Source organism: Phyllostomus discolor, chromosome 4, assembly GCF_004126475.2.
Source record: "Phyllostomus discolor isolate MPI-MPIP mPhyDis1 chromosome 4, mPhyDis1.pri.v3, whole genome shotgun sequence".
NCBI classification, from domain to species: domain Eukaryota; kingdom Metazoa; phylum Chordata; class Mammalia; order Chiroptera; family Phyllostomidae; genus Phyllostomus; species Phyllostomus discolor.
This window is the reverse complement of record NC_040906.2, coordinates 160973132-160986444: the sequence shown is the minus strand read 5'-3', so window position 1 is coordinate 160986444 and position 13313 is coordinate 160973132. Positions and strand designations below refer to the sequence as shown.

Genomic DNA, 13313 nt, shown 5'->3' with positions numbered 1-13313 from the left:
AGAATAAACTTCTTGCAATTTTGAATTAGTCTGTGAATAGTACTATGTGTTAAATTGAAACAGGTTTATTTACTGGCAAATTATAATCCTATACTCTCCTATAAGTAGGACAACGGTTTTGAGATTTTTTTAAAAAAATTTACCTGTTGATTTTAATCTAAGGCCATGATGTAGTTACACAGTCCATCCTCACTCGCTCACCTGAAAACACTTATAGCTCGTGGTAAGTTAGGGATGGACTTACCACGCCATTATCTTCCATTATCCTGCCATTATCTTCTATTAAGACAAACTACTACAAGGAATATATATATGTAGCTTATTAGTGGTCTCCAGTTTCTGCACCTTCATATACAACACCGTGTTCTCCAGGGTGCTCCACGCCAAAAACTAAACTGGACAAGCTTCCTCGAACCAGGCCATTTTATGTAGAGGAAAGTTCTGGCTCACAGATTCCCGTTCAGCACGTCTAAGCATTTCTGAATCCCGTTCTCAGGCTCTTTCTATCCAGTCCTAACTTCTCTTTCTCCTCTCACAGATTTCAGCCCTGCATCTCAGCCTGAAGACTCTCTGCACATGTTCATTTCCTCCCTGTTTATACTTCACAGGTATATCTGCTAACAAATACTGTTACATCTAATCTCATTTCAGCATTTGCTTCATGGAGGACAAAACAGATATGCTATTTGATGTATTTTTAATTATAAAATTAAAAACTAATTAATGGCCTACAGAGTATAGGTACATGTTTGAAAATATACAATAATAAAATAAAGTAAAATCTTTGAGTAATAAATATGTAAGTAGACATGTCTTGGAATGGTATTATATTTTTAGTGGGTGGGAACACCTAATTTAATTTCATGATTTCTGGTTAATTTTCTCTAATATATTGAAAAATTTTCAACTATTGTATGCATAAAATATATCTGGTAGAAGAAAGTCAAGAAAATTCAGTTTTTACTATAAGAAATATGAAACAAAACTTGGTAAATCTCTCTCTGGGTGGTGTCCTCATGGTGTTCATCTTTGAACTGAGAACAAAAATCAAAGCCTGACTCTGCCACTGATTCCTAACTGAGTCATTTATGGGGCAAACCAGAGCTACTAAAGATCACAGAAAGATATTCTGCCCAGCTCTGTTCCTGTGGCTCCATTTTGATGTGCACAGCATATTGAATACGGCACTAGCTAGAAGATTAGAATTGTGATTATTTCCTAACACTGTTTGCTTTTTTTATTATAGCACTTCTTAAGAAATTTATTTTAAATAGCTCATTAAAAAACAAAAACAAGCAATTTAAAGAACTGTATACTCAACATTTAAAGAGCATCAAATATGTGGAGAAACTAATTGGTATGCAAAATATTTTTTGCCACGTTTAACTTTGTCATTTGTTGGCAATTATAAATAATTGCTGCCTTATATCAGTAGCATATTAAAATGGAATTATTACATTAACTGTCAGTAGTTTTATTTTACATGTAATTTAATACATTTTACCAAATTTTGTTTCCTTTCATTTGTCAACATTTGAAATATATACATTGTCCATAAAAATTTTTCTATTTCCTCTAAAGTAACACTATTATAAAGAGAGATGATCATTAAAAGAAAATTTTCTAATAACCGGTGACCATTTAAGTCCAATACCCATTTGTAAGTGAGCACTTATGCGTTTTTATCTGATGACTGATTCTCTAACCTCATCATACTTGAACAGTGTGAGTAGCATGGTTGACATAACCAACGCCTCTGTCATTCTCCAAACACATTCTTCTCAAGGTGTCCATGAAATCAAATTCTTTTTATTTTCCTTCTACCTTACTGCACCCCTCTCCTCAATAGTGTCTGGAGTTCTACTTCTCCTTACTTTTCAGGTCAGTCCTTGATACTCTTCTCACCTCTGCACACATTGTATCCCCTGATGATCTTGTCTAGTCCCTTGGCTTTGAACATTATCTATGTCCCATGGACTCACAACTCTGTACACTAATCATGACGTTTCACCTGAGTTTCAACTTCAAAAACATTGGCCATCTCAAAATCATTCATTCTCCAAATCATCCCTTCCTTTATCCAACAAACATTGAGTGTCTATTATGTGTCTTACACTGTTCGGACACAAAGAATAAGTAGTGAGACCCTCACCACGTAGCATAGTTGGTTAGAGCATCATCCTGTTATGCCAAAATTGTGGTTTGATCCCTCATCAGGGTACATACAAAAAGCAACCCATGAATGCATAAATAAGTGGAACAAAAAATCCATGTTTATCTTCTCTCTCTCTCCCTCTAAATTAAAGAATACAATAGTGAAAAACAAGACAAAATATCTACACTCAATGTCAGTAGGCAACTCACACATAATGCATAACAAGGGCACACATGTTTTTTACTCCCAAATCAACTTCTTAATTTTTTCACATTTTCAGTATATGACCAGTTTTTATCAACTTCCTTAGGCTTTTAAAACCTCCATGTACCCTACCCATGGAAGCAGATCCTGAGACAAGCATTCTATACAAGTAGCTTATTTGGGTATTCCAGGAAACTCCAGCAAGGCATGGAAGAAGTGATATGGGAAGCAAAAGCAGCTACTAAATGGTTTTTAAGCCAGCTACTATAATGTGCAAATGGAGCTTGATTTCACAGGGGAATTTTGGGAAATTATATTAAGTACACATCTCAGAATTATCTTACTGTAAGAGTAAGGAAGCTGGGATTTTATACATCATTCCCACCGGTAATAGACTTCAATGAACTGTTGGGCAGAGATATTGATTGCCCAGTACTTCCAGCCTGCTGGACACATGAGCAGAGCAGCCTTCTGGAAAAAGTCCTTAGACACAGAAAAGCAGATATTGGCCGCCACAATTCCTCTGGGCACTCTGAACCATAAAGCCAGATGGGTATGAGTAAGAAGTTGGCAGTAACTGCTACATCCTCCTTGATTCTACCCCATACCCCAGTCTACCCATTAATGAATCCTGTGGACATTACCCCAAACTATATCTCAAATTCCATTACTCTTCTCAGCTCCACTGATAAAATCACTGTGATAAAGTCACTGAGTCCAAATCACTGACATCTTTCATTAGCATTACTCCCCACTTTCACTCTTGCTTTCTACATTCTAATGTCACGCCAAAGCCACAGGTATCATCTCGGTGCTGGAATCAGGTTATGTCCCTCCCCTCACTAAAGTCCTTCCACTGTAATGACATCAAAACCCAAATTTGCATATCCTTCAAAGACCACTTCTCCAACCTTCTACAATTTTTCTTCTTACTCTAAATAATCCTGATGAGTCACTTTTTTCCCTCAAATACAACTTGCTTGCTTCCATTTCAAGGAGTTTGCACTTTTCCTTCTGCCTAGGATACTCTTGTGACAAATCTTTGCATGGCTACCAATTTCTCATCATTTAGGCCTGCCCCATACAGCATCCTCTCCCAACGTCCTAGCTAACGACCCCTTCCCATCCCTGATGACTCTACCTTAATTTATGTAAATTAAGGCAAATTCAAATGAGGACAAATTCAAACTTTATCTTGTTTACCACTATATCCCTATGCTAAGAACAGTGCCTGAGATATCAGATTTTAAATAAATATTAGTTTAACTTTAAGAAAATATCTTACAAATGGTGAATACTATATGATACTATTTTTAATGAAATATGTACGAGGACAAAGAAAACTTAATGGAAATAAATACATAGATGACCTCTTTTCCAAAGGAAATAAAAGTTAACATTTGACCAATTAATTAACATGATTAGTTAAAACATACTTAAATTTTTTATTTTAATGTAAAACATCCTACTGTAAATTTACCCCTAAATATATTAATGTAGAGCCAATGCTCTTTTCACAGGGTCAGCTGATTAAAATTTCTCTTCTGTTTCACATAAACCTCGAACATAAAGGGCTATCCATGATTTCCATCTTTGGTTTCTTTTAATTGGAAAAAGAAAAAAAAAGTGATTGTAAATCAAACTACCTACAGAATCTACCTTATAAAACTGTCTTGTTCATATTAATGTAAAAAAATATCTTAGCTGACTTAACCTTACAAAGTTTTAGAAAGTAATCATCTTAGTTTTCATAAAAACAAGTTTCTGTTTTCCCTTTTTATTTCATAATCTTAAGTAATATTTAATTGAATTATTTCATTAATAAATACAAACATGAACTAGTTTTGGAAGAAAGACTACTAACCTTTTTTTTTTTAGAATACCCAATTGTGGGAATACCCAATTGTGGAAGCAAAATACAGAAGCATGATGGAGTAGACTCCATGTTAGGAGGGAGTTTTCAGGCTGCGGGGGAAATCAGTTTAATTTCCCATTAATTTTTATATTAACGGCTAAACACAAGTATAGAAATTTTTGGTTACTCTCATTAATCAGTTAAGAAACTGTAGATTCAATAGGGTTTCCTCTGATCCCTATAATGTTAGCTGTAATTCTATTTTTTTGGCATTGTAAAGAATAGAAAACTTTAATATTTTCCCACATTTTTTAGTTTAAAGTTTTCTACAGTATGCATTATTTTTACAATAAAATTTAAATAATAGTAAATAATCGCAATACTTTTAAGTGAACAAATGAGTAACATCTGTTTTTACCTTGTGATTTTGATTGTTTTAATTTACTTAAAATTTACTTAAATTTTAGTCTACTAGACTCTCAAATACAGGAACTATGCAATTTTTGTCAGTTAAATTTGTGTGCACCTACCTTACAGGCTATCAAAGTTCATATTTTAAGGTATTTCAGAGTCTTTAATTTATCACGTACTCATTTTCCCTTTCCCTTTGATAAGGTAAGGAATTTGGAGAGAGGAGTAACTATTTAAAGGATGAGAATGGAGTCTGAGAAGTTGATTTTTAAAGGCAACATTTAGCAGAAGCAATATTTTCCTTGAAAGCCAGGACCAGAATATAAATTAAAATCTGTTTTCCAAGGCATGGTCCCAAGACCCAAGACACATTTGGTGTGGAGCCTCAGGCTGTTCTGGCACAACTACTGAGAAACAATAGGACTAAAAATAATGCAGCAATTCTTTAACTGACATTCAACAAGACTTAACTTTTCTGACTTTCAGGAAAGCTTAGTTTAGGTGGCCAAATGGACTAGATCCTTTTCTATGAAAGGTTACAAACATATGGAAATAGATTCTGGGGTGTTTTCCCCATTTCTAAAAAAGACATTAAGACCTTACCTCTTACTGCAGTGAGAAACAATATTCTGGCTTCTAAATTTTTGTCAGATCTCTCTCTGTGAGGTACCACCATCACTGTGTTTGCAACCAGTATCAGCCCCCTTTCTAAGCCTCCTCCTCCACTAGACAGCCCCATTTTTGTTAAAAGTACTAGCAGTGTCTTTCCAGTCACCTAAGCTGGAAGGTTTATAGAGCTCTCTTGTCTTCTTCTCCTTGCTTAATTAGTCCTCTGAGACTCCTTTTTGTACCTCAAAGGGGTCTTCCCTTTCAATCAGGTCTTTGAGCTGTCTAGGGTCTATTTACAGCTTCCTGCCTTTGCCTGGAGTGAGGCTAATGCACCTGCACAGGGCCTCTAGATGAGCCTTTCTGGAAGCAGGGCAGGACAGGGAGAGCACAAGTCAGCGAGGTATAAAGGCCTGGAATTAAAGCTCAGCCTCCACCTTCTTAGTTAAATGTCCTTGGACAATGTCCTAAACATATTTGAGCCCCAATTCCATTACCTGTATAGTGAGAAATAATGCTCACCCTGCAGCATTTTTGTAAGAATCAGAGATAGTATAAGGCTAGCATATCTTCATATAACTACCATAAATGGCATAATGTGTTGCAGAGTATGATTCATTTACAAGTGAATGGTGACTCTTACCTGTATTGCACTCTCATATGTTAAAACATTGAATGGCTTTCCATTCTCTTGTTCTAACTCAGCCTTTCTGCTCTTATCTAGCCTTGTCAAATTGCTATTTTTTGTTCAAATTTACCTTCAAGATCCAGCTCAAGCCCTGTCTCCTCCTAAATTTCTTTCTCAATCATGCAAAACTATCAATTCTCATAACACTGTAGCAGGTGTGCCCAGTACTTGGTGATACTAAAATAACAACAAAATAAAATTAATTTAGCTCCATTTATAAAGACAAACATCAAATACTCTAGGTATAAATTTTCTTCCTTCCTTCCTTCCTTCCTTCCTTCCTTCCTTCCTTCCTTCCTTCCTTCCTTTCTTTCTTTCTTTCTTTCATAGATGAAAGCCAACTGTATAGCATTTCTATGGTGGCCATAGCAACTGTACATTTGGTTTTACAGAGAACCTCTCTTTCCTTCATTCCTTAGTACCAGGGGCTTGAAAGTGGATAAATTTGCAAAACTTCTCCTAGGAAACTCATAGGAAGAAAACAAGACTCTGATCCAGCATACTTCTGAGGGACTAAGGCTGCCCAGGTACAGTCAGGTGAATGAAAACAATCAGCAGCTGAGAGAAGACACAATCTAGACACGACTGAGAGCACTAGGGAGGAGGGGCTGGGTCTGCAAACAACCTGTGGCTGATGTGGGGCTCTCGACTCAGCCACGCTGACACTAAGGGCAGGTTCTCAGGTGCACATTTGTTAGGTAAACTGAAGAGCTAGATAACTGGAGAGCTGAAAGCTGGAACGGAGGCAATCCAGGCCAATCCGAGAATAAACTTGATCCCTAGCTCCAGTGGTGAGTGATCATCTAGGCAGAGGTGACTGGCGAAAATGGTCTCTAATACCAGAGGCAAAAGGAGCATGGGTGAATGAAACAACTGCCACACATGTTCAGCAGAAATACCAGAACTCCAAGTCTGACAAGAGGTCCATGATTGTGGTGCAATTTTCTAGAATGCTCCAAACCTGGTAGCAGCTATGGAATTCTCCAGCGTGAAGAGGGCACTTGTGTGTGCAGAGCCTTTCAGTGGAGCCTGGGGTCCCAACCACCAACCTGATCAAGCTGATCAAGTCTCTGAATTTCTGGGACTTATCACAGAATGCTGGATTTTTGGCCATGTACAGTGAGGAAACTACAAAGAAAGAACACTATTCATCTTGTTAATTCGGGCATGTAACATTCTCAAGCTGTGATTTTACGTGAGGTTTAGTTTATCCTAAACAAAGAATAGGTAAATGCCCTTCAGACTATACTATTTTCTACATACTGGTAAGTTTGTTACTAAATGTTAGCATTTTTAAAATTGTATATATATAAATTTATATTTATATGTATATATATAATTTAAATAATAATATATATTCTTATCATCCTATGGTCAAACATTACCTGTTACATAGAGTAGGTGTTCAGTAAATAGTTGGAAAATAAATGAATGTGTAAAAATGTACAGGAAATTTTCATGAAGAATTGATTTGGTATCATTTTAATATCTGTGTGTATTTAATAACTTTATTTTTTTTCTTCTGGTTCAATTTGGTCATGGGATATTCTGAAGATTAATGACTAAAATATTTATGATGCCTTTTAGAAAGGCAAATGAAAGATCAACATAATATTTCCTCTCAGCACAATAAAGCCAAGGAATTCCAACCATCCCTAGGGCAAATTAACCCCCAACTCATTTCATTCTCTCAGAAATATTCTTTTAATTTATTAATGTGAATTAAAAGAGTATTGGCCAAGCACACCTAGGAAACTAGTGCATCAGAGTAAATCCTTGCCATTTCTTAGTCTTTTTATATCACAAAAATGCACAGGCAACACTTTTTGAAAAAAAGTCTTCCTAATTTAAATGTAATTATTTAGGTGCCAGCCTCATGAAATGAACATCAACAATTTGATACTAAATCTAGCTCTGATTCATGCTCATTCATTCACTTCTTCTCATCTAGTGCGTTAAAATAGGCAACTACCTACTTTTAGATTTTTTTAAGTAGTATTACATAGTAGCATTCTTATTCAGTTATCACATTTGTGCAACAAAGCATTAAAAGACTGGATGAGTGACAAACTTTACTCTGAATAGAAACAACACTTGCACTAAAGTTCAGAAATAGTCTTTGCCTTGAGGAAAATGCAGACCTTTTTTGGAGGATCAGCTGTTTGCCAGACACTGTCTTTAAGCAGTGTATCTGTGCAATTAGTCTTCAAAGTGACGGAATTCACTGTGGTGTGTTATTATTTCCATTAAACAGATGAAGTGCTTGAGGCTCAGAGATGTTAAATAATTAGGAGTCTATAACGGATAGAACAAGCAGACCTCAGCTTCAATAGTCAGATGATTCTCATCCCAATCTCATCGTAATTTTCTTGTTCTAAGATAGGATATGTTTAGCAGTCTTCTATAACTGACATTAAAAAACAAACAAAAAACCCTAAGAAAAATTCATCCTATAATTTTCTGCCCAACCAACCACCTTCTTAATCTAAAAAGGAAGTGACCTGACATTGAGAGGAAATAAATGGTCCATACCATTTCATAAACTCCTAACTAGACTTAAAAACCTGTTAAATAGGGACACATAATTCTAGTGGCACATTTAAAATCATTGTGATTGGCTTCATTTTTAAGATGATTAATTCAAGTACTAAATAGATTCTTTATGAATGCTTCTTAAAGTTTCTATGTCAATGAATCATTTGGCACATACACACACCAAATACCTACTACAGTGTAATTGCATAAAACAGATTATGATTGATGCTGAAGTAATATGACTGCATCATTTAAATTATAATCACTATGTCACAATTTGTTCTATATTTATCAAGCACTGAGGGTTTAAGAGGAAGCAATAATATAGCTCATAATTATAAAAAGCCTCCAGGAAGGTTTCCAATATTTTTATTTATTAATTTAGAGTTTTTATTAGAGCCTTAAGATAACACACTAAAATTTATTTCTCTTGGACAAGTGGCACTCAAAGATATTAAGTTACAGTGTTAGAAAGTGTTGGAAATGCAATTCAGATGCTGCCTCCGACCTCTGTTAACTTTAGGAAGGAAATAAGAGGGTTTAGTAGACCAACTACCTCACCCAAAGTTGATGTAAAACCCTGTATGTTAAAGTTGAAGAAGAAATAAATGTAATGTTTTTGCTGGTTTCTAATTCATCATGCTCAATATTTTACTTCTGGATGTTCAAGGACTATTTCTGTTTGCTTCCGGTTATAGCCCAGAGATCATCCTTTATGAATGACCTACTTATTCTACACATCTGCATCTATAAAATGAAGATTATATCTGCCCCATGATGCTGTTACGAGGCAATAAGAGCATTAGGATGTAGTAAGCATTAAATGTATTTCACAAATACGTCGTTTTATAGTGGAGGTTGTCAATTATAAATGGTAACACACAATGGGAGCTACACTCAGAATGTATGCATAGTAATCATTTGGATCAAACTTCCTAAAGCTACTCTTAAAGTAGCTTTAAGTCATATGCATAAATGAGTCCTAGAGTCCTTAAAGTCATATGTGTATAGTCATATCTTTAATAATAAACTCAGGTAATTCTTTGGGTCAAATAGGCAAGAGAATTTCTATATCGGTGGGGCATGTAAGTAGATAATTTAAAAACAAAAAAGAGGAAAATATACATGGTGGTACATATCTACATAATAGATATGACTGCTGTTTATTACCTGTAATATATATTTTATTATATACCAAGTTCTTTATTTATTTGCATCTTTTCCAGTTGTTTTAATTTTTAAATAAAGTTGTTCTATAACTGAGCATGACAAAAAAGCTTGCAGTTAAAATCACAAGGATAATGACCAAGTCATGTCTTCTTTTCAATCTCCAATTTATCAGATATGTGAAACCCTACATCTGAGAACATGCCAGTTCCTAGCTGACAATGCTGGACTTTGCCCTCCTGTTGGAGCACTGGCCATCCCCTTCTCTACGTGTCCTTGTCACTGATGTCCCTTGAGGATCTCTCTTTCCTCAGTAACAGAAATTTCTGTCTCACTAGACTTCCTCATACATTTTGATTGGTTATATTCATATGTAACTATAGTTAAACATAAAATAAAAATCTAAAAGAAGGTGAAGAAAATTATGAGCAAAAATGGATTAATCCTTTACAAGTTTGTATTGCATGATTTTAGATCAGTGCTTGGCAGATAAATTTTGTTCTTCAAGGTAGAAGGGGCAAAAACGTCTCTTTATTCAACCTTACCTTCACCAAGTGAAAAGTTTAAAAATAGACCTAAAGAGTAACACAATAAAGTAAATGCTTCATTGCAACTATTAGTTTTCATGTAAAAAATACTTAGAATAGAAATTCTATCTCTTTATCAGCTTTAGATAAATGTTGATTATTTAACCTACCAATGAGCAAAGGCAGTTAGGTGGAATGCTCTATGTTAACAAATAATACAAGCTGTTGTGTCATCAAAAATATTTATATTCAGATTTAACTTGCAACTCAGTAACTTACAGAAGATTAATAGGAATATAAAGAGAAGAAATAAAGTGCCATTCTGTTAATCATGCCACATACTCCATGTCCTTTTACTATTCATTAAATCAATCATATACAAATACAATAAATGTTGTATTTATGACTTCATTACATACCCTGAAATATCTTATACAAATATTTATTCCTTATTTGATTATAAATGGACCCAAGAATATTTCTTCTGTATTAAAGACAAGAATAAAACTAACAGTTCTTTTGATAAATTTTGTTAAATATTATAAATTTATCAGCAAAATACTAAGAAGTTATGCAAAACTCCTGGTAATTACACATCTGTGTCTTGCTACCATAAAATAGAATGAAAAAGTAAAAAAAAAAAAAAAAAATTGAAGGAAGAATTAGGAAAACTAGATCACTCAAATAAGTACCAAATTAGTAAGAGATCAATAATCAAATCTAAATATGATTTTGTACCAGTGAAGATGGGCGATGTGATCAGTGAGACATTTAGTATCTTCTAATTCTGCCAGTTCCCTAAGTTCTGTGAGGAAATAATGGTGGTGTCTTCATCACCCAATCCTGAGAGCCTGGTATCAAATCCTGAGTGTATGTGCAATGTACACACAATTAAATTTGATTGAAGGAAGGAAGGACAATTAATTCATTGTTTTGCTACTTTTTACAGTTTTCTTTTAGGGTTTTAGTGGAATATGAGATAAACCCAATTTATTCCAAATGCCTTTCTTTGTTGATTAAAAAAATGGTGTAAGTTATTTCCACCCACTGCTTGGCAAAACCTCATATTTATTCTCACTTCAACTGAATCAAAGAAAATAGCTATAGCTAATTAAGATAAGCAAATAGCTGCAAAGGCAGACTTGCACTTTAGCAACAGATGAAAGCTTGCCTGGCCCTGCCTTATTTTTCTACCGTCTATTTTCGTTGACTTTTCTGAAGGTACCTCTTTTTAGAGCAGAGTAATCACTTGTGCACTCTTAATATATGAGCTAACTCCTTCCTGTAAATTGTGTATAGAAGATACTGATTTATAAATTTAAGATGATCTAATTATGAAAGAAATGACAAAATCCAAGCCATGTTCTTTTGTCAAAAAGACATACTTGTTAGAAGAGCACTGGAACTCAAACAAATGAAGAATCACCTCCCTTACAAATATTCTCCCATTATGTAAAAAAGAATGGCAACTACTCTTCTAACTCACTAAAATTTTGCTATTTAATCAAAGGCATGTCTAAAACTTTGCTGTTTAAGGAATTCTTCTAACACATAATTGAGACTAGTTTAATTGCAGTTTTGATCATTATTGATTTGTGTTGCAAATTTACATGGTCAAGAACTTTGAGTGATATTCCATATCAACGTAAAAATGGCACTTTTAATCTAGTGAAAGAATTACAGGTAAATTAGCATTAGTATGCATAGGCATAATTGGAAAACTGAGAAGGATTTCTGGGATATAGCTAGACTATTTAAAATTACATCGAGGTGTTTGTTCTTGACTTCATTCTCTTGAATTGAAATTGCTGCAAACTCAATAAATATAATTATCGTCAAACTCTAATGGGTTCAAAAAGTGAATCTTGACCTTATAGTAACTGTTCTTGGGGAAAGTAGATACCTGTTCAGAAGACTGAGTGAAATGTCATTTGATCATGCAGTAAAGAACAATAATATTTCCACACTCCAGGAGCATGGAAATGTGTGAGTACTTAATAGAGAATGCACAGTAAAGTGTTTTATAATAAGTGCTGATACCTGGGGAGAATTTTAAAGCACTAAGAGAATGATAGTTTATGGGCAGGGGGAAATGTACTAGAAACATGATATCATAGGAGAAAAAAGACCTTTATGTTTGAAGGGAGAGGACTGGCCTACCTTTCTTCTTTGCTTCTTGACTACATCAGGTTTGGATACACTGTGTAACTTGGTACCTTGGTTGGATTGACACCAGATGAAGATTAAAGTTTATTGTGATACTAACATTAATATCTTTAATTATGAGGGCCCCAAACCATAAAAGAAGAAACTACAACTATAGAAAAAATGATCTTGTGTTCAGCATTTAGCTGATAAACACTTAATATAAGGGTCAATGAATGTGCTAGAGCAACCAGAAATATTCTTATACATCCAGTTCACTGTTTTGTTTTATAGCTCAAGCATGAAGAAAGAATGTGAAAGTATATTATAATCTTATATAGTGAGAAAGGACTATGACAGTGACAATAATGGGTCTTACAAACACGAAGAACTTCACTGATAGTATTATTGCTTTATGGGACCATCAAGACTCCCCTAAAAACCAAGAGATATAAAAAGTACTGAGATCTCAGGAACTCACAAAAGGGAATGTTGTCAGTGTCACCATGCTAGCCTATAATTATTTTCTAATTAGAATCCTCTTAAATTTCTGATGTCACTTATTGTAGCACTAAGTGACATCCTTCTTTTCCTAAATATTTAACTACTAGGGAAATGTTTACAATATAATCTTAAATGGAAAGAAAAAGAATGCTCATGCAAGGCATTAGTATGCCAGCATTTTAAATAAAGATTTTATTTACTTATTTTTAGAGAGAAGGGAGCAGAGGGTGAAAGAGAGAGGGATAAATATCAGTATATGAGAGAAATACTGATCGGTTGCCTCTCAGACATGCTTCAACCTGGGACCAGGCTGCAGCCCAGGAATGTGCCCTGACCAGGAATTGAACCAGTAACATTTCACTTTGGGGATGACATCCAACCATCAGAGCCACACTGGTCAGGGCTGACAATATTTTTATATGGATTTGCTACTGGTTTTATTTTCTTAATAATCATTCACTATTTTATAATTAAAATTTATGTCACATAAAAATATTTTGCATATAATTTTTATAT

General features: G+C 34.5%; 1 protein-coding gene across 4 annotated transcripts in view; it reads right to left on the bottom strand.

Moving 5' to 3' along the window:
- The window catches only part of GRIK2 (glutamate ionotropic receptor kainate type subunit 2), a 591009-nt gene that overhangs the window by 287418 nt on the left and 290278 nt on the right, over positions 1–13313 (bottom strand). The window lies entirely within an intron of this gene.